An 18,225-nucleotide genomic window follows, 5' to 3' on the forward strand; every position below is an offset into this window, starting at 1 on the left:
GTATTCACTTTTTTCATCCTGAAACACAAAAGAAGTGGACTGTTTGAATCACTGAGACTGACCTTTTTACACAGCTGGGAAGAGACAAACATTCAAATTGTGGCAATGCAACTTCACTTACAGCCTGTGGTTAACACTGCAAGAAGCCCCACTCCAGTTAAGCAAGTAACCTGAATGCATCATGCCCATAGCATAGGGAGGTCAAAGGTCTTTCTAAAAGCAACTATTCCAAGGCCATGCTACATCCAGTCATACTAGAGAACTTGAGAAATACCTCAGAAAAACAGCATCGTAAGAGAACCATACCACCCAGTGAAGGAAGTCTTCCAGATACATAAGCATGCCCAGCACATAGACTCATAGAGTCTATGTGCCAGCACATAACTTCCCCTAAGCTGCTCACAGAGAACCCCTATATTATTGTAACTTAGGCCGCTTACAGCAGCAAGTGGGCAAGGAAGAATGTATTTGCTGTATTATTCATCAACAAATCTGAGGTGAAAGAGCCTTTCACACAAATAGAACCTAGCCACACAGGGGAGACATGATGGATGGGTGTTGTCTTCTGCTCCTATGAATCAGCAAGCAGAAGTCTGCTCCAGCTGTTGCTAGTTGGTTTCAAGAATGATTTCTGTGAAAAGCAAGTACTTTGCACAGCTCCAGATACTTTCTCTTCACATCCACTTTAGTAATCATTTACCACAGGGGGTTTGCATTGCAATTGATGACTACAATAAGGAGAAGTTATTTACCTGTAATTCTACTTCTTTGAAAAGCTCATTCAACCTTGCTACCACTGCTCTCAGGAGGTCAAAATTATTTAACAGGTGCGAGAGTGCCACTTATCTCACACTAGAGAGTGAAGGCTAGCGGCTGTTATCTCTCGAACAGATGCATTCCTTATCTGGAAGAATTAATAAAAATGAGACAAGACCAAAGAGGAATTCAGGAAAGGGAAGTTGGGAAATACTGTTTTGGAGGAGACGGTACAGCAGGGAGGATTCTTGGATAAACTGAGAATTGACTCAGACTTGATGCAAAAATATTGACACCCAGATTGGTTGTCTCATAATTTAGTTCTACATAAAATGACCCAAATTCATTCCTGCTATAACACCACTGATTGATGTATTTGGCCCAGCATAACATCTTTGAGAGCATGAAATAAGCGTTGAGACAGACACTGCAACTCTGCTTGCAAATAAAGGGGAAAGAAACCAACAGAATCAGGAAGAATGCGACAGAGAAAGCAACAGACTGGGAAATCTCCTGACACAGGAAGCTCCTGACTTCCTCACTGCACAGGGAAGCTGAGGTTAACTGCTGTGTCGGAGCCAACTGTAGTGAGAACTAAAACAATGCTAAGAACCAAGGGATGGCAAGTGTCCCAGCCACCAATCACCACCACAAGAACAGGGGCTCTGCCTCATGCAGTCCTAGATACAGGCACAGTCCCAGGTACTGAACTCTTCCCTTGTCCAGTTCTGAGTAATATGAACTTGATGCATCTTCTTGAGCTCGCGCAACTGAGCAGGAAGCAAAGTGACCAAGCTTGCAAACAAACGCGGAGCACGACACTCTTCCTATCTTCATTCCACCCAGAGAGACAGCACCACGCTGCCAAATCCTTCTGACTCATCAGCCGCCTCAGCAATGCAGCTCTCTGCACCCATTGAATCCTCACAGGGAGCATTTTGGGACTATGCTGAATGCCTGGTCCGCACCAGCAGGCTACAAAAGATGCCTTCTCCATAGGTGGCTTACCTATGGATAAATGCCAATGGTGGAACTCCAGGTGAAGCAAACGAGGCCATCACATGAAAATGAGATGACTGAGAATGAACCTAGTTAAAACACCGATTAAGTACAATTAATTCTCAAATTGCCATGCTGCGACAGAGCTGTCCTCTCCTTGGACCCTGAAGAACTGCCCTTGTATTCCCTCTCCATGGTCCCTTGAGAGCACCCACTTAAAAGGTTTCCAGGTCCCAGCCATCACCTCTCCTGGGCAAAGACCTGCATCTCACTCCCTCCTGACCAGGGGTTTGAAGGGCGCACATCTCCCTGATCTACAGTGTGACATCCCAAGCAAGCCATTCTATCCATGCTTTGCTTTCTCCTCGAGGGCTATGGCTCGAGTAGTTACCAGTCAGCTCCTCCTAAGCAAGTACATTTACTCTTCTGGCAAGACCATTACAGAGAACACACACAAACCAAACTTCCCATGTGCATGCTAAAAGCTCACCAGAGGTTACCCTGCAGCCTCATGGGGCCCTAGTGAACTAGAGTCTTTCCAATCCTTCCGCAAGGGTGAGAATTCCGCTTGGAGGGAAGGCCCTGTCTGCCTGCTGGATCAGAGTCAGTTTAAACTCAGGCTCTTTATCCAAGAGTCCTTTCATCATAATCTCTGCAGAATCCAGTTTGAACTAGTACATGGGAGCCTCTCCTAGAGCTGGTACCTCTCTGGGGGCATAATCTGAGCAATCTGCCTTCACCGCCAGTTTTGGTTCCTGGAGGAGCTATGGCAGCCCCCCCATGGAGAGCCAAAGCATAGATAAACCATTTGTTTAATACAGCGGACCCCAAAACCACTTAAACTCAACTCAGTAAGGTCTCCCAAGGATATGGCAGGAAGTTGCCCTGTCACATCTTCCTCAGTACAAGAGTTATGCGATTTCACTTTGGGCACTTGATAGGCTGGGTCCTCCTCCTCTTGTGCTCTGGTTGTGGTTTTTATAGGACAATTAAAAATGCTGATCAAGAATAACTGCTACATGAAACACACATTAGAAGCCCTGGAAGATAAAACGTAAAGCTAGAATTCAATTTAAGAAACTTGCTCGGAAGAGAAGGGGCTTATCAGAAATATCTATGAAAGTTCCTTAGTCTGAACACAAATAAGCGGAGCACTGGGCTAGTAAGCCTCTCTGAAATCCTCCTCAGAAATGAGTCTCTTGCTATTTAACGTGCCCCTCACTTTCATACCCAGCAGATAAAGGTAATTTTAGGCAGCAACAAATCCGCAGGAGGTGGCCTACGGTGGCAGAAAAATGCAGCTTTCCCAGCCAGTGCAGTCGAAGCAACAGTTCACAGCTGATGGTGCTGAAGGGGCAATGCCAGATCCTCCCCCCTCCCCACCACCACACACAGTCACAAATACAGAACAGCTCTTTATGTTCTGGGATTTCAAGCCAGCCAGTGAACTTACTGAAAAAGTGAGATAATAGGCAGGGACAGTTAGAAAGGCAGAAGAAAAAATATAAGGAATAACTCCAGACATATCAGCCATTTATAATCACTGTTATGAGACAACATTACCAGATAGTTTTATGGCCCCTTCCAATTTAGGATTTCCTTCCAGTATCTCTAATCCACTGTACATGAGGCCAAGGCAGTGGTAGAAGAGCATGTCTGTTGGATGTCAATTTCCCTCCCAAGGCTCTAGGACATCAGACTTGACAATCAGGTATATACTTAACAACTGAAAAATACGATCAGCAGCTTTCCCAAAGTAACATTCCCAAACACTGGCGTTACGAGACAAGGCAGGAAGCTGCCAGAGCACAGTGTGATTGGAAACACACTGATGTGCCCCTTGCTCAGCTACACCTGCAACCACTAGAGCAGTAAGGAAGTGAGGTTCAACTCTAGCTCTTCCAGTGCACTATCGGGGTAAGTCAGCCTAAGTTATGCTGGAGTCGGGTATGTTGGGTCAACTTACTGTGGTGTCTACAATGGACACCGGAACGCTCTCCGGTCGACTTACCTTACTCCTCTTGCTCCGGTGAAGTACCAGAGAGCACTCTGGCGTCGATTTAGTGGGTCTTCACTTCAGTTTTTAAGAACTGACAGACATTGAGGCAAGCTGAACATGGAACCCCATGAGGCCTTTTCAGAGTCACTTTAAAATGCAGCTCAAACATAAAACAGGAATAAACACCCACAGGTTTTGAGTAAGTAGGAGAATAATGAACAATACACAAAATCAAAGTCAACCTGCACTTAATCATTTTGGGTTACTCCTCTCCTACTTACTACCCTAAAGCTGTATAAAGAACCATAACAGTAGTGCATACTTTATCCTAGATTATATCTTATATAAATTCATTGCAGTAATGGCTGGCTGACATTGCTACAATGATGGCTGAGTTCTAACTATTATTATAACTTCTTATAACTTTCTCAGTTCTTTTGGACTGAAGTTTCTAGGCTTGGCCTCAGTTCAAAGGTGATGTTTTCAAAAAGCATCAGCTATGCTTCACTTAGAAATTCCAGTTACAAGAATGAAGACACCTTCCAATATGTTCTGGCCCTAGTTTTTACAGTCATAACTCAGCTGAGTCAAATACTCAGTCCTCATTCAATCCAAGTATGACAAAGTTGGTACAGTGGTTAATTATGCATGGCTGAAGTCAGCAACACCACAATTGTTGGGTTTGGTCCTGCTTTGAGCAGGGGGTTGGACTAGATGACCTCCTGAGGTCCCTTCCAACCCTGAGATTTTATGATTCTATGATTGCATAACAAAAGTTTGCCACACATTTTCTCAACAACCATGAGAGACTGCACTCCTGCACTTCTTATAAGCACCACAAGATGAATAGCTCCTGTTCACCTTTTATACACACAGCAAAAGGAACTGCTCAGATTTTCATTTTTTTAAGAACATAAAGTGTTCTTAACCATCTTAATTTGAGAATAATGAAAATCTACAATGTTTTAAAAACAGTTATTGATGAACTGAAACTATTACCCAAATGCAGGGGAAGGCCTACAAAGCTAGAATTAGGTAACCCTGTCAGAAAACAAGACACTTACTGATTATCAGTTTTTATTGCTCCGCTTTCAAGGGTTGTATGACTTGACCAGACCAAATTTACTCTAAATTGAAACAGAGAAGCCTTTTCAGTAGTTTAGGAATATGTTAGTTTGGCTATCTGAAGGTGAACTGAAATGTTTCTTTTTTTAAAATTTTTGGATCCTATCCATTTAGTCAGACTCAAGGCTAATCATTTTAGAAAGCAAGAATAACTTTAAATGCAACTGGAAGGCTTAATACCTGCCAAGATCCAAGTTCAGGACCTCAGGGTTCTGATTTCTCTTCCAACCCCAATGACATCACTAACAGCTAATGCTTGTAAGGCATGATGCTCCCAAATAGCTAAATTATGTCAGCTGTAGCAGAGGAAACAGAACACCCTGTGACGCCGCACTCCATATGCTTTATGGAAATATGCTTATGAATATGACATAACTGGAATATGCTCCACGTTAAATACCCCTTGTATGGTATCATTACAAAGCTTATAATCTACTGAGTGTGTTCATCCTGACGTAAACATATTAAGCGGAAGCCATTAAGGGTGCTTCAGAATCAATGAACTGTAAATGGCTCTGTTACTGTCCTGTGTACCTGTGGGCCAGCCCAGGAAGAATGGAGGCTGGGGTCTCACAGGACATGTGATCATGTCACCTGATAATGAAATCCATCTTAAATCTGGTACTTTTCCATTTAGGAGGAGGAGTGGGAACCCAGAGACACAAAAGATTCCCACCTTGTGCCAAAGCTATAAAAGGGGGTGAAGCAGCACAAAAAGGAAGACAGTCATGAGAAAGCCCCTGCTTACCACCTGAGATGTTTGTTGGAACTAACAAGGACTGTACTGGGGACAGGACTGGGCCCATACTAGGAAGGAGTCTAGTCTGTGAAAGAAGCTTATTGGAACATCTCTGTGGGTGAGATGATACCTGTAATCAGTTTCTTAACGTATTAGGCTTAGACTTGCGTGTTTTGTTTTATTTTGCGTTGTGACTTACTTTGTTCTCTCTCTTATTACTTGAAACCACTTAAATCCTACTTTTTACACTTAATAAAATCACTTGTTTATTAATGAACCCAGAGTAAGTGATTAATACCTGGGGGAGCAAACAGCTGTGCATATCTCTCTATCAGTGTTACAGAGGGCGGACAATTTATGAGTTTACCCTGTATAAGCTTTATACAGAGTAAAATGGATTTATTTGGGGTTTGGATCCCATTGGGAACAGGGTGTCTGGGTGCTGGAGAGGTAACCTGCTGAGCTGTTTTGGGTTAAAGTCTGCAGCTTTGGGGATGTGGCCCAGACCCTGAGTCTGTGTTGCAACAGGCTAGCATATCTGGCTCAACAAGGCAGGGTTCTGGAGTCCCACGCTAGCAGGCAAAACTGGCTCAGAGGTAGTTTCAGCACATCAGGTGACAGTCCCAAAGGGATCCCTGTGACCGAACCCATCACACACCCTATCAGCAGAGCCCCATGTTTTTCACAAATACAAGAAAGCTGAACAAACGAACAAAAAAACCTCACCCAGCACAGAAGTAGCAGCTCCTGTTGCCCCTGTCCCATGAGGGCTAAAATGAAATAGGATGAAATTCCCCCAAAAACTATATAAAAAAAATCATCACCACAGGGCTTTCCCCATTGGTATGATCTTAGGTCTTGGCAGAAAAGCAGCATTCAATTTGCTTTTAAATGGTAGTCATAACTTAAGTCTAATCTCATAGTTGGTGTCTGGGATCTTAAGGATTTACATATTTCATATAACACATTTTGGTCACCTTTAATATAGTTAGTTCAATTTCTCCCCGCATTGCCAAAACAAGGTTCCTTAGAAAACAGGGTGACTAAAACTAATCACCACTAACAATATAATTTCTGAAGGCAACAATAAATGCGGTCCTTTGAATCTGAAGCAAAATTTCAAACCCATGGGCAGTCAAGACATAGACTGTACAAAATGTATACAGTTAATATCCCTATCAGAAAATATAAAATATACAGCATGTAATGTAATCCCTACCTCAGAAGGTATACAATATACAGCATGTATTAGTTCTCTTGTGAGAAGTCATAAGTTTTGGTCATAATACCTAGCATTTAGATGTGGTACTCAGCCATGAGGAAACAAATTATATTCTGCATTCAAAATAATAAACAACAGATTACAAAGGAAGATGGTAACTTTAAAAATCTTGTCTAAATGTTATAACAACTTCTTTCTTCCTACAGAAAGGTATGTTACTGTATTACTGGCTTTCCTAGGTACAAAAGTCCAACCAAATCCTCTTTCCTTTCTGAAATACCCAAGTGTACTAATTAAATTTAGATAGCCTAAAATATTTAAATTTAAAATTCTGTATGCATCACATTTCTAAATATAAACGTAAGTGTATAGTAATAACTTAGAATTAGCTAGAACAAAAAATGGAACTGACTTGTGAGTGCTACTGATAAAGATTTAATTTTTATTACTGTTAATGTTTTGCTGATATCCTCTTATTTTAGTTTCCAGACATATATACCTTTGTTTCCTTCTCTCAAACACTGCACCTCAGGAAAATGCAACATTTGCCTAATGACCAGGAAGTAGAAATGCTAACCTCCAGCTCTGACTCCTGAAGTTAGTGATCATCACACTGGCCCCAACTATTGAGTCTGAGACTGGCCTCTGAAATATACAGAGGATTAAAGAATACAAACGTTTCCCTTATTTTCATTACAGTGTGACTGCAGAACTTTTAAGAAGTCAATAAGTATAACTTGGAGAAGGCCTAAAGCAAGAGGTGCCAGCTCATCTCTACAAAGAGCAACTATGGCTGCACTCGCTTCTTGCCAGTATAGCTAAAGGTCTGGTTAAATAGTTTAACAAAAAACATGAACAGAAGTGCTCTCTTCTGAAAAAGTGTGTGAAGTATTGTCTCAATTTAAAAACATTCACTTGCAATGTTTGTGACCCAAAAACCTCAGCACCGTATTAATGTCCGAGAACCAGAAGGAAACAACTATTTTCACTGCCCCAAACTGAGAGAAATGCTAAGAAAAAGCATTAATGATAAAGGCTGAATTCTTTATATAAAATACTCAGCTTAAACACAGTTATACACTGAAAAGTGACTACAGATGCCATCAGAGATTCAATATCGATTACTCCATAACAAATATGCTCAATTTACAAGTTTCCAACTGCCAGCTCTGCAAATTCAACCTGGGAAAGTCAAGTTGTGTTCTTCCCAGCTCCTGTATGCACCACCACAAGAAATGAAGATGCTGCACTCAGAACTTAACAGTTCTGTTGATCATTCTAGATCATGAATCCCTCCAGCTGCCTGTCTCGCAGCTGAGATGACTTAGGATAAAAACTTTTTTTAGAAATTACTATTTACATCACTTTTCTGACCGTACCACACTTTAAAATACTGTTTTAAACTGGTTCAAGCTAACTAAACAGTGACCAGTGTGGACTGAACTTAACCATGTGAAAAACAATATGAAAACAGTGCTCCAGTTTAGGTCCCTACCTAGGTTAGAACAGCTCTGACTATGCTTAAACAGTTTGGCCCTGTTCCCCCACTGATTAGCCAAATCCTTTTTGAAGAAACAGCTGCCCTGAACAAATTGAAAGCTTTTTAAAGCTAATATCAATTGAAGCACCCCACTAACTAGCCCAAACCTTAGCTGGACACTCTCGGCTATTACATGAGCCCATTACAGTCCCGCAGACCAGACTGAGAAGAGATGTCTCTAGCGAAAGTACTGCCTCGTGTAATTTGTTGTGTATATTACTCCCAGAGGAACTCTGCACCACTGCACGCTTGCAGAATTCATGTCCTCCCCCAGATTTCTTTGCTTCTCTGCAGAAAAATGACTTCTGACAGTGAAGCAAAGGAAAGCAGCAAGTGCAGTCATGCGCCACTCCCCAGAAGCATGGGTGCATCATTTTGGGTGCCTGGAACAGCCAGCGGACAGGAAAATCACAGCAGTGGGGATGGGGACACCCCGGACGGTGGCTCCTCCCTGTGCTGGGCTCAGTTGCTAGTCCCAGATGGGCTGGCAAAAATAGGACTTCCTCTTCCCCTGTAAAGAGCAGCCAGGGCCAGGTCAGACCCACTGCCAGGAAATCAACCCCAGTTGCAGGAAGCTCTGCACTCCCCTCCCGTTCCTTGTCCCCATCACTCCTCAGCCACAGGGGGAGGGGACACTGTATGGGGAACTGCTCCCCCATCTGGCCAACCCCCCTGCATCCAGACCCCATTGACCTCCCCACAAAGCATCATCCCCCTGCAAGCACAGCCCGCCCACCCCCCGAATCCCCAGCACCCAAACCCCCACTCCACTGAGCCTCACCCCCTGCATCTGGAGCCTCCCCACACCCAGACTGCCCCACACAGAACCCTCTCACCCCACACCTGGATCCCCCACACACTTGGATCTACTGGGCTGAGCCTGTCTGCCCCACACCTGGATCAGGGGACAAGGCTGGGCGTGCGTGTGAGAGACTGTCCCTCTCGCTTGCTATCTTGATGCACCTGGCATGGGGGGGAAGGGCCCCATGGAGTTTCTGGAGCAGGCCTGGGCCTTGCACTGTGTTAGGGTTGGGGTTGGCCTCACCACCGAGTCCTTTTCCCGTGGGGCAGAGGGGAGGCTGCAGGATGATCTCCTACCTCTATGCAGCCAATAGCCGATGCGCCCCACTGCCGTGCTGGAGAATTCACATTCAGTTATTGCGAAATAAAATATTCAAATTTTGCAAAATTTTAAAATATTGTGTGCAGAATTCCCTCAGCAGTAGTATATATATTGTGGGCCATGTGATTTAAGGTCTTTGTACACAGTCTGGCCAGTATTCTAAAAAATAGGAGGCTAATTTTAGGCTCCTAAAACCATATTTAGGCACCTAAATAAGTGCCCTGATTTTCAAGAGTGCTGCACACCCAATAGCATGAACTGACTCACCGGGAAGTGCTAGATGCTCAGCACAACTGAAAATTTAGTTGCTTAAATATGGACTTAGAGGCTAAATTTAGCCTCCCTGTTTGACTATCTTGGCCTCTGTGTGTGTGTGTGTGTGTATATATATATATATATGTGTGTGTAGTATGCTGTGATTATGCATACTATATATAGGGATGCACTGGGATCTACGGACTGCAGGGCATGTGTAAACCTATGCACTGTACAATATCTTTTCACAGGACTCTGTGTATGTATGCTGTAATGTTCTGCACTGCAAGAGAACATCACCTCGTTCCTCCCACCAGACTCCCATGCAATAGCAAAATAAACCACTCTATGCTCAGCTTCACAGAAGCAAACAGAAGAGAGCTTAAGAACTAGTTCATCCTCCCTTGACTACTGCAGGTTTGATCCTTACAAAGTGTCTAGTGCATGTCCATCTAGTAGATTTATTGTGCGTAGTGAAGTACCACCCTGCTCCTCTCCCCACCTTGATCTGGTCCCTATTCCCAGGGTACTTGGGCCACCCCACAGGTCCCTGTACCCATCCCCCATCCCTATAGTAGTTACCCCCTCCCCACCCAGGGGAGCCAGGCCAGCCCACCCTGGGTCCCTGTAGTAGTCCCCCAGTACCTGCAGTAAGTCTCTCCTCCCACAGCCCCTGTGCCCCCCACACCAGTAGCTGGGCTGCCCCTCCATCAATGTGCCCAAGCCACCGGCCCCTGCAGGAGCTGTCCCCCATCCTTGCAACAGCCGTCACATCTCCCCAGTCTCTATAACCCCGGTACCTGTAGTAGCCCGACCCCCAGGCAGACCCCCAAACCTATAGCGGTTGGGCCCCCCCGGTAGCTGTAGTAGCCGGACCCCCAGGTAGCCCCCCACACCTATAGCGGCTGGGCACCCCCGGTACCTGTAGTAGCCCGACCCCCAGGTAGCCCCCCACACCTATAGCGGCTGGGCCCCCGGTCCCTGTAGTAGCCCGACCCCCAGGTAGCCCCCCACACCTATAGCGGTTGGGCCCCCCCGGTGCCTGTAGTAGCCCGACCCCCCATGTAGCCCCCCACACCTATAGCGGTTGGGCCCCCCCGGTCCCTGTAGTAGCCCGACCCCCCAGGTAGCCCCCCACACCTATAGCGGTTGGGCCCCCCCGGTCCCTGTAGTAGCCCGACCCCCCAGGTAGCCCCCCACACCTATAGCGGCTGGGCCCCCGGTCCCTGTAGTAGCCCGACCCCCAGGTAGCCCCCCCACACCTACAGCGGCTGGGCCCCGGTACCTGTAGTAGCCCGACCCCAGGTAGCCCCCACACCTACAGCGGCTGGGCCCCCGATACCTGTAGTAGCCCGACCCCCCCGGTAGCCCCCCACACCTACAGCGGCTGGGCCCCCGGTCCCTGTAGTAGCCCGACCCCCAGGGAGCCCCCCACACCTATCGCGGCTGGGCCCCCGGTACCTGTAGTAGCCCGACCCCCCGGTAGCCCCCCACACCTACAGCGGCTGGGCCCCGGTACCTGTAGTAGCCCGACCCCAGGTAGCCCCCACACCTACAGCGGCTGGGCCCCGGTACCTGTAGTAGCCCGACCCCAGGTAGCCCCCACAGCTATAGCGGCTGGGCCGCGGTACCTGTAGTAGCCCGACCCCCCAGGTAGCCCCCCACACCTACAGCGGCTGGGCCCCCGGTACCTGTAGTAGCCCGACCCCGGTAGCCCCCACACCTCTAGCGGCTGGGCCCCGGTACCTGTAGTAGCCCGACCCCCAGGTAGCCCCCCACACCTCTAGCGGCTGGGCCCCCGGTCCCTGTAGCCCGACCCCAGGTAGCCCCCACACCTATAGCGGCTGGGCCCCCGGGACCTGTAGTAGCCCAACCCCCCAGGTAGCCCCCCACACCTACAGCGGCTGGGCCCCCGCTACCTGTAGTAGCCCGACCCCCAGGTAGCCCCCCACAGCTACAGCGGCTGGGCCCCCGGTACCTGCAGTAGCCCGACCCGGTAGTCCCCACACCTATAGCGGCTGGCCCCGGTACCTGTAGTAGCCCGACCCCAGGTAGCCCCCACACGTATAGCGGCTGGGCCCCGGTCCCTGTAGTAGCCCGACCCCCAGGTAGCCCCCCACACCTATAGCAGCTAGGCCCCGGTTCCTGTAGTGTAGCCCCCACACCTAGCGGCTGGGCCCCGGTTCCTGTAGTAGCCCGACCCCAGGTAGCCCCCACACCTATAGCGGTTGGGCCCCGGTGCCTGTAGTAGCCCGACCCCAGGTAGCCCCCACACCTATAGCGGCTGGGCCCCGGTCCCTGTAGTAGCCCGACCCCAGGTAGCCCCCACACCAATAGCGGCTGGGCCCCCGGTACCTGTAGTAGCCCGACCCCCCAGGTAGCCCCCCACACCTACAGCGGCTGGGCCCCCGGTCCCTGTAGTAGCCCGCACCCCCGGTAGCCCCCCCCACCTATAGCGGCTGGGCCCCCGGTCCCTGTAGGAGCCCGACCCCAGGTAGCCCCCACACCTACAGCGGCTGGGCCCCGGCCCTGTAGTAGCCCAACCCCCCAGGTAGCCCCCCACACCTACAGCGGCTGGGCCCCCGGTCCCTGTAGTAGCCCGACCCCCAGGTAGCCCCCCACACCTATAGCGGCTGGGCCCCGGTACCTGTAGTAGCCCGACCCCGGTAGCCCCCACACCTCTGGCGGCTGGGCCCCGGTACCTGTAGTAGCCCGACCCCGGTAGCCCCCACACCTACAGCGGCTGGGCCCCGGTTCCTGTAGTAGCCCGACCCCAGGTAGCCCCCACACCTACAGCGGCTGGGCCCCGGTCCTGTAGTAGCCCGACCCCAGGTAGCCCCCACACCTATAGCGGCTGGGCCCCGGTACCTGTAGTAGCCCGACCCCGGTAGCCCCCACACCTACAGCGGCTGGGCCCCGGTACCTGTAGTAGCCCGACCCCAGGTAGCCCCCACACCTCTAGCGGCTGGGCCCCGGTACGTGTAGTAGCCCGACCCCCAGGTAGCCCCCCACACCTATAGCGGCTGGGCCCCCGGTACCTGTAGTAGCCCGACCCCCCGGTAGCCCCCCCCACCGCTAGCGGCTGGGCCCCCGATACCTGTAGTAGCCCAACCCCCCGGTAGCCCCCCACACCTATAGCGGCTGGGCCCCCGGTACCTGTAGTAGCTGAGCAGCCCGTTGCTGAGCACGAACCAGCGGCGCTGGTAGCCCTTCAGGTAGTTGGTCCATTTGAAGAGCCAGCCCCTGTAGGTGTCGGAGCCGGGCCCGGCGGGGGCGGCCGGGACCCCCAGCCCGGCCCCGCCGCCCCTGCCCGCCTGGCCCGGCTCGCTGCCCCGCTCATGGCTGGCCCGGCGGGGCGGGGCCCGGCGGGTTCTTGCAGGCCAGGCACGGGACGGCGCTGAGGATGGAGACCAGCCCGCGGGTGCTGCCGCTGCACAGCCCGGCCGCCGCCTTCCCCCTAGACCCGGCCCCGCGCGGCGCCCTCCGCTGCGCTGCGCTCCGCCCGGCCGCCGGGGGCACCGGCGAGGGCAGGGGGCGGGGCGCCGCGCTCACGTGACCGGGCAGCCGCGGCCCCGCCCCCAGCGTGTGCTAATAGAGGGCGGGGCCTAGAGAGAGCAGGGCGGGGCTAGGACACAACACACGAGGGCTGGGGGCTGCTCTGGGCAGGGGCGTGGATGGGGGCGGGCCCATGACACGGGGGCAGGGCTCCTCAAGGGAGAGGGGGCGGGGCCTGTCTGAAGCAGAGCTGGGGTGAGGGTGTGCCTGCCTTGGGGCCTCAGTTCCCGGCCCAGACTGACCCCAGGGCACCTGCTCACCTGCCCTCTGTCCCGGGCTGCTCACCCTTGGTCGTGCCTCCCTGGCCAGCCACCCCCTCCCCGAGGCTGGGCCGTGCCTGACCCACATGCTCCCCGAGGGACAGGGCCGGCTTTAGGCCTATTCCCCCGAATCAGGCCCGCGCCCAGTGAGAATCCCTTCCCTGGCTAGAGGCGCCTTTTTCATTTCTACTCACCTGGCGGTGCTCCGGGTCTTCAGCGGCACTTCGGCGGCGGGTCCTTCGCTTGCTCTGGGTCTTCGGCGGCGGGTCCTTCAGTGCCACCAAAGACCTGGAGCGAGTGAAGGACCCGCCGCCGAAGTGCCACTGAAGACTCGGAGCACCGCCCGGTGAGTACAAGCCCCACGTGGTTTTTTTACATGTTTGTTTTTGTTTTTTAGTCATCCCTGCCGAGCCCCGTCAAAACTGTTTGAATTGGGCCCCGCACTTCCTAAACCTGGCCCTGCAGGGGAGGCCACCTACCCACTAGGGTTGCCAACTTTCTGACGGCAGAAAACCAAACACCCTTGCCTTGCCCCTGCCCCACAGCCTCACCCTTGCCCCGCCCCTTCTCTGAGGTCCCCCCCCCCACACTCCTTCCCCTCTCCCTCCATTGTTTGCTGTCCCCCACCTTTGCTCACTCATTTTCACTGGGCTGGGGAGGGGGTGAGGGCTCCGTCTCGGGGTAAGGGCTCCAAGGTGGGGCCAGTGATAAGGGGTTGGGGATGTATGCAGGGGCTGCAGGCTGGGGGATGGGGCCGAGGGGTTCGGAGTGTGGGCAGGAGCTCCCAGCTGGGGCAAGGAGTTGGGGGGGGCAGGTATGGGCTCTGGTCTGGGGTTGCAGGCTCTGGGGTGGGGCCGGAAATGAAGGGTTCAGGGTACAGGAGGAGACTCTGGGAGCGGGGTGGTCAGGGCTCTGGCTGGGGGTGTGGACTCTTGGGTGGGGCCATGGATGAGGGTTTTGGGGTGCAGGAGGGGACTCCGGCCTGGGGCAGGGAGTTGGGTTGCGGAAGGGAGTGAGGGCTCCGGCTGGGGGTGCAGACTCTGGGGTGGGGTGAGGGATGAGGGTTTTGGGGTACAGGAGGGGGCTCTGGGCTGAGGTAGGGGATTGTGGTGTGGGCTCCGGGCAGGGGCCGCTGGGTTCACAATGCAGGAGAGGGCTCCGGGCTGGGGCCGAGGGGGTTGGAGTGTAGGAGGGGGCTCAGGGCAGGGTCAGAGGGTTGGGGTGCGGCAGGGAGTGCAGGGTGCAGGCTCTGGGAGGGAGTTTGGGTGCAGGAGGGGGCTCAGGGCAGGGTCAGGGGTTGGGGTGCGGAAGGGGATGAGGACTCAGGGCAGCACTTACCTCAGGTGGCTCCCAGAAGTGGTGACATGTCCCTCTGGCTCTTAGGCAGAGGGGCCAGGGTGTTCTGGGCATGCTGCCCCCATCTGCAGGTTCTGCCCCCACAGCTCCCATTGGCCGCGATTCCTGGCCAATGGGAGCTGTGGAGCTGGCACTCAGGGTGGGGGCAGCGTGCTGAGACCCCTGGCCGCTCCTGTGCCTAGGAGCCAGAAGGACATGCCTGCTGCTTCCAGGAGCTGCATGTAGCCAGCCACTGCGGCCAACTGGACTTTTAGCAGCTGACCGGAGTTGCCAGAGCTCCTTTTCGACCAGGCATTCTCTACTGCCTGTCAATCCTACTGCCCACCCAGCCCTGCTGCCCGTGGGGCCTGCGCCATACAAGGCCTGCCGAAGGTCTGACCTTGCCGTGCTGGATGGTGATCCATCCCTCTTCAGATAGCCCTCTCTCAGGGTGGACCTGTACGAGTGTCTGCCTGTCTCTACACCCCCATCCCTTCTCCTGGCACCCACCAGTAGGCTCTAGCTGTATTAGAAAAATGTGCCCTGGTGTAACTACATCAGTGTCCATCTAACCTGGTGCCCTGACCTGGACCTGCTGCCTCAGGGAAGGGGCAGGAAAACCTGTAGTGAAAAGTTATATCACCCAGTAGTGCTAGCCCCACACAATCAGAAACCATGAGTGAGACTTCAAAAAAATAATAACATTGGCTTAAACGTCAGGTAATTTTTAAAAAAAAAAAACAATATGGGGTTCTGGTTCTTTGCCTTCTAGGTTTTGGACATTTAGGGTGCACTGAGATCATTTTTTCATGCAACCACAAGGTCTAGAAATTGACTCCTGTTTTAAAATGAAAGCTGAGACTCTTCTGGCTTCTGAGGCATTAGGGTTCATGTGTCAAGCCTTAATCTGCAGCTAGGAGGGCTGGAAACTTACATACCCATACCTAGATTCTCATGTAATCACGTGACTCCAGGAGCTGGGGCTTTAAGAAACACATAAATGGACAACGATTAAATTACAAGAGTTGTCAACACTGAGTGTTTACAATAACTTGGTGCTTAACACCCACCATCTTTAATAATATGCCCCAGCTTCACAGTGTAGAATGCAGCCTCTCATTTTTCCACCTTTGTTTCCCTCGCTTTATATTTTTTCTTTAAAATAAAAAACATCAAAAATATGGCAAGAAAATGCACATACAATTTTTTTTCAGTAATATCTAAGCAAGGCTGGCACTATACACATCTTATATTGTGGAGAGGGATAGTTCAGTGGTTTGAGCATTGGCTTGCTAAACCCCCAGTTGTAAATTCAATCCTTGAGGAGGCCATTTAGGGAACTGGGGTAAAATTGTGTCTGGGGATTAGTCCTGCTTTGAGCAGGGGGTTGGACTAGATACCTCCTGAGATCCCTTCCAACCCTGATATTCTATGATAACATCAGATGGCTATAAAGCCCTTTATAGGGAGTGTGGCTTATCACTCCCCATTTCCTTTCAAAACTTGTCCAAGTTCAGGGTTGCTAAGACTTACTGTATTATATTTACCATGGTCAGCCTGAGCCAGGCAGTCCATTACAGTCCTGATGGATTTACCCTGCTATTGATCCTTTACTAGTGCTTAAGGTCATTTTCCATGACACACACATCCATACCACTTGAGCACCTACAACAGATTAATTTATCCTCACAATGCTTTTGTGAGTCAGGAAAGTATTATTATCCCATATAAGAGATGGGGAAACAGAGACATAGAGGGATTTTTTAAGGCCCAAGTTTTGAAAGGTATTTAGGCACCTAAAGATGCAGACAAATGTCTAGTGGGATTTTCAAAATTGCCTAAGCACCCTAAGTCCCTATTGAATTGCCTAAGTCCCTACTGAACTCACCTGCCAAGTTTTCCCAAGCTACTGGTGGACTCATAACTCCTATCTGAAGCCACCATTCCCAGTAGTAAAGGGAGATGGAAGGGTTGATGTTTTGGTCAGTAGTTAAAAAACAAAACAAACAAAAACACCATGGGGGCTTGTAACAGCAGCCACTGGAGTCAGCAGAAACCTACCCCGGCCATGTGATGGGGTATAAGCTTTGGTTACCTTGACCCAGCTGAGGTCATAGGACTGAGGCCAGGAAATACCCATCTGTCTCAGAGCTGTACTACAGGCCTGCCTTTCAGAAGTGCTGAGCACACACAACTCCAAATGAAACCAGTAGGAAGGCACCAGTGCTCAGTCTTGGAAAATTAGGCTTGTGGCCTTTTTCCAGTCTCTAGGGCTGCTATGCACATTTAGATAATCCAGATAAATGCACTTACTAATGTATGTGAGGAAGCTCATCAGTACCAGCACCCTGCACCATGGCACTGCACTGAATCTGCAGTGTGACACAGAGCCCTTCTCTTGTCCCTCTGGCTCCTGGTCTGTGAGAGACTCACCGCTCATGTGGCTGGGGCAATTTTCCTGCATGTCATGGAGAGCTGCAGCCGACATACCAGCACAGCCCTTCCTTCTCAGCCCCATCTATAGCTGGTGAGACACCCTTGGGAGAGAAGGGAAAGGAAACCACCTCTCCCTGCACTTTGCCACGTGTGGCTGCCCCAGGGTGTAGGAGCTGTGTAATACAGGCCAGAAAAGGAGGAAAGAGGAGCCAAATACTCAGGTCTGTCTTGTGGAGCTAAGGTGGGAGGAGATAAATGTAGAGGCAATGTGGCCTAGTGGATAGGACACTGGACTAGGACTCGGGAGACCTGGTTTCAACTGCCAGCTCTGCTACTTCTTTGCTGGGTGACCTTGGGCAAGTCACAGCCCACTCTGTGCCTCAGTTTCCCCATCTGTAAAATAGGGATACAGACCTCCTTTGTAAAGTGATTTGAGATCTATGGATGAAAAATGCTATGTAAGAGGTAGGTATTGTTATTACTAACCAAGGTTGATGGGGCGGAGGAGAATGGTAGAACTACAAACACCAAATCGGACTGGACTGCACACTGTGGAGCAGGCAGCCGGTATATTCCAGCATCTTTTGTCCCAGGCTACAAACAGAGAGGGTCACAGCCTAGCATTCTTTCTCTGCCCCTCCCCTGCCTTCCATGGGAGCTTTCCCTGGATGAAGGCTATAAGATTTAGTGCTAACAATAACCCCCTTGCACACGCACAGTCACCCCATGAAGTGGATGTTATCACCCCCATTTTACAGCTGGGGACACTGAAGCACAGAGAATTGATGTGACTTGCTGAAGTTCACACCATGAGACAGAGCAGGGAACAGAACCCTGTAATCCTGATTCCTCGTGCTGTATACTAGCCACTCAGCTGACAG

General features: G+C 50.8%; 1 protein-coding gene across 1 annotated transcript in view; it reads right to left on the reverse strand.

The window, feature by feature from the left end:
- Nucleotides 1–13,039, reverse strand: part of LOC120386069 (oxysterol-binding protein 2-like) — a 354,730-nt gene extending 341,691 nt beyond the window's left edge. Inside the window, exon 1 of the mRNA XM_039504882.1 lies at nt 12,915–13,039. The gene's annotated coding sequence lies outside the window, so the exon portion shown is untranslated. The remainder of the gene's footprint in view (nt 1–12,914) is intronic.
- Nucleotides 13,040–18,225: the final 5,186 nt, after the last annotated feature.

Source organism: Mauremys reevesii, linkage group 18 (assembly GCF_016161935.1).
Source record: "Mauremys reevesii isolate NIE-2019 linkage group 18, ASM1616193v1, whole genome shotgun sequence".
Classification (NCBI taxonomy): Eukaryota; Metazoa; Chordata; order Testudines; family Geoemydidae; genus Mauremys; species Mauremys reevesii.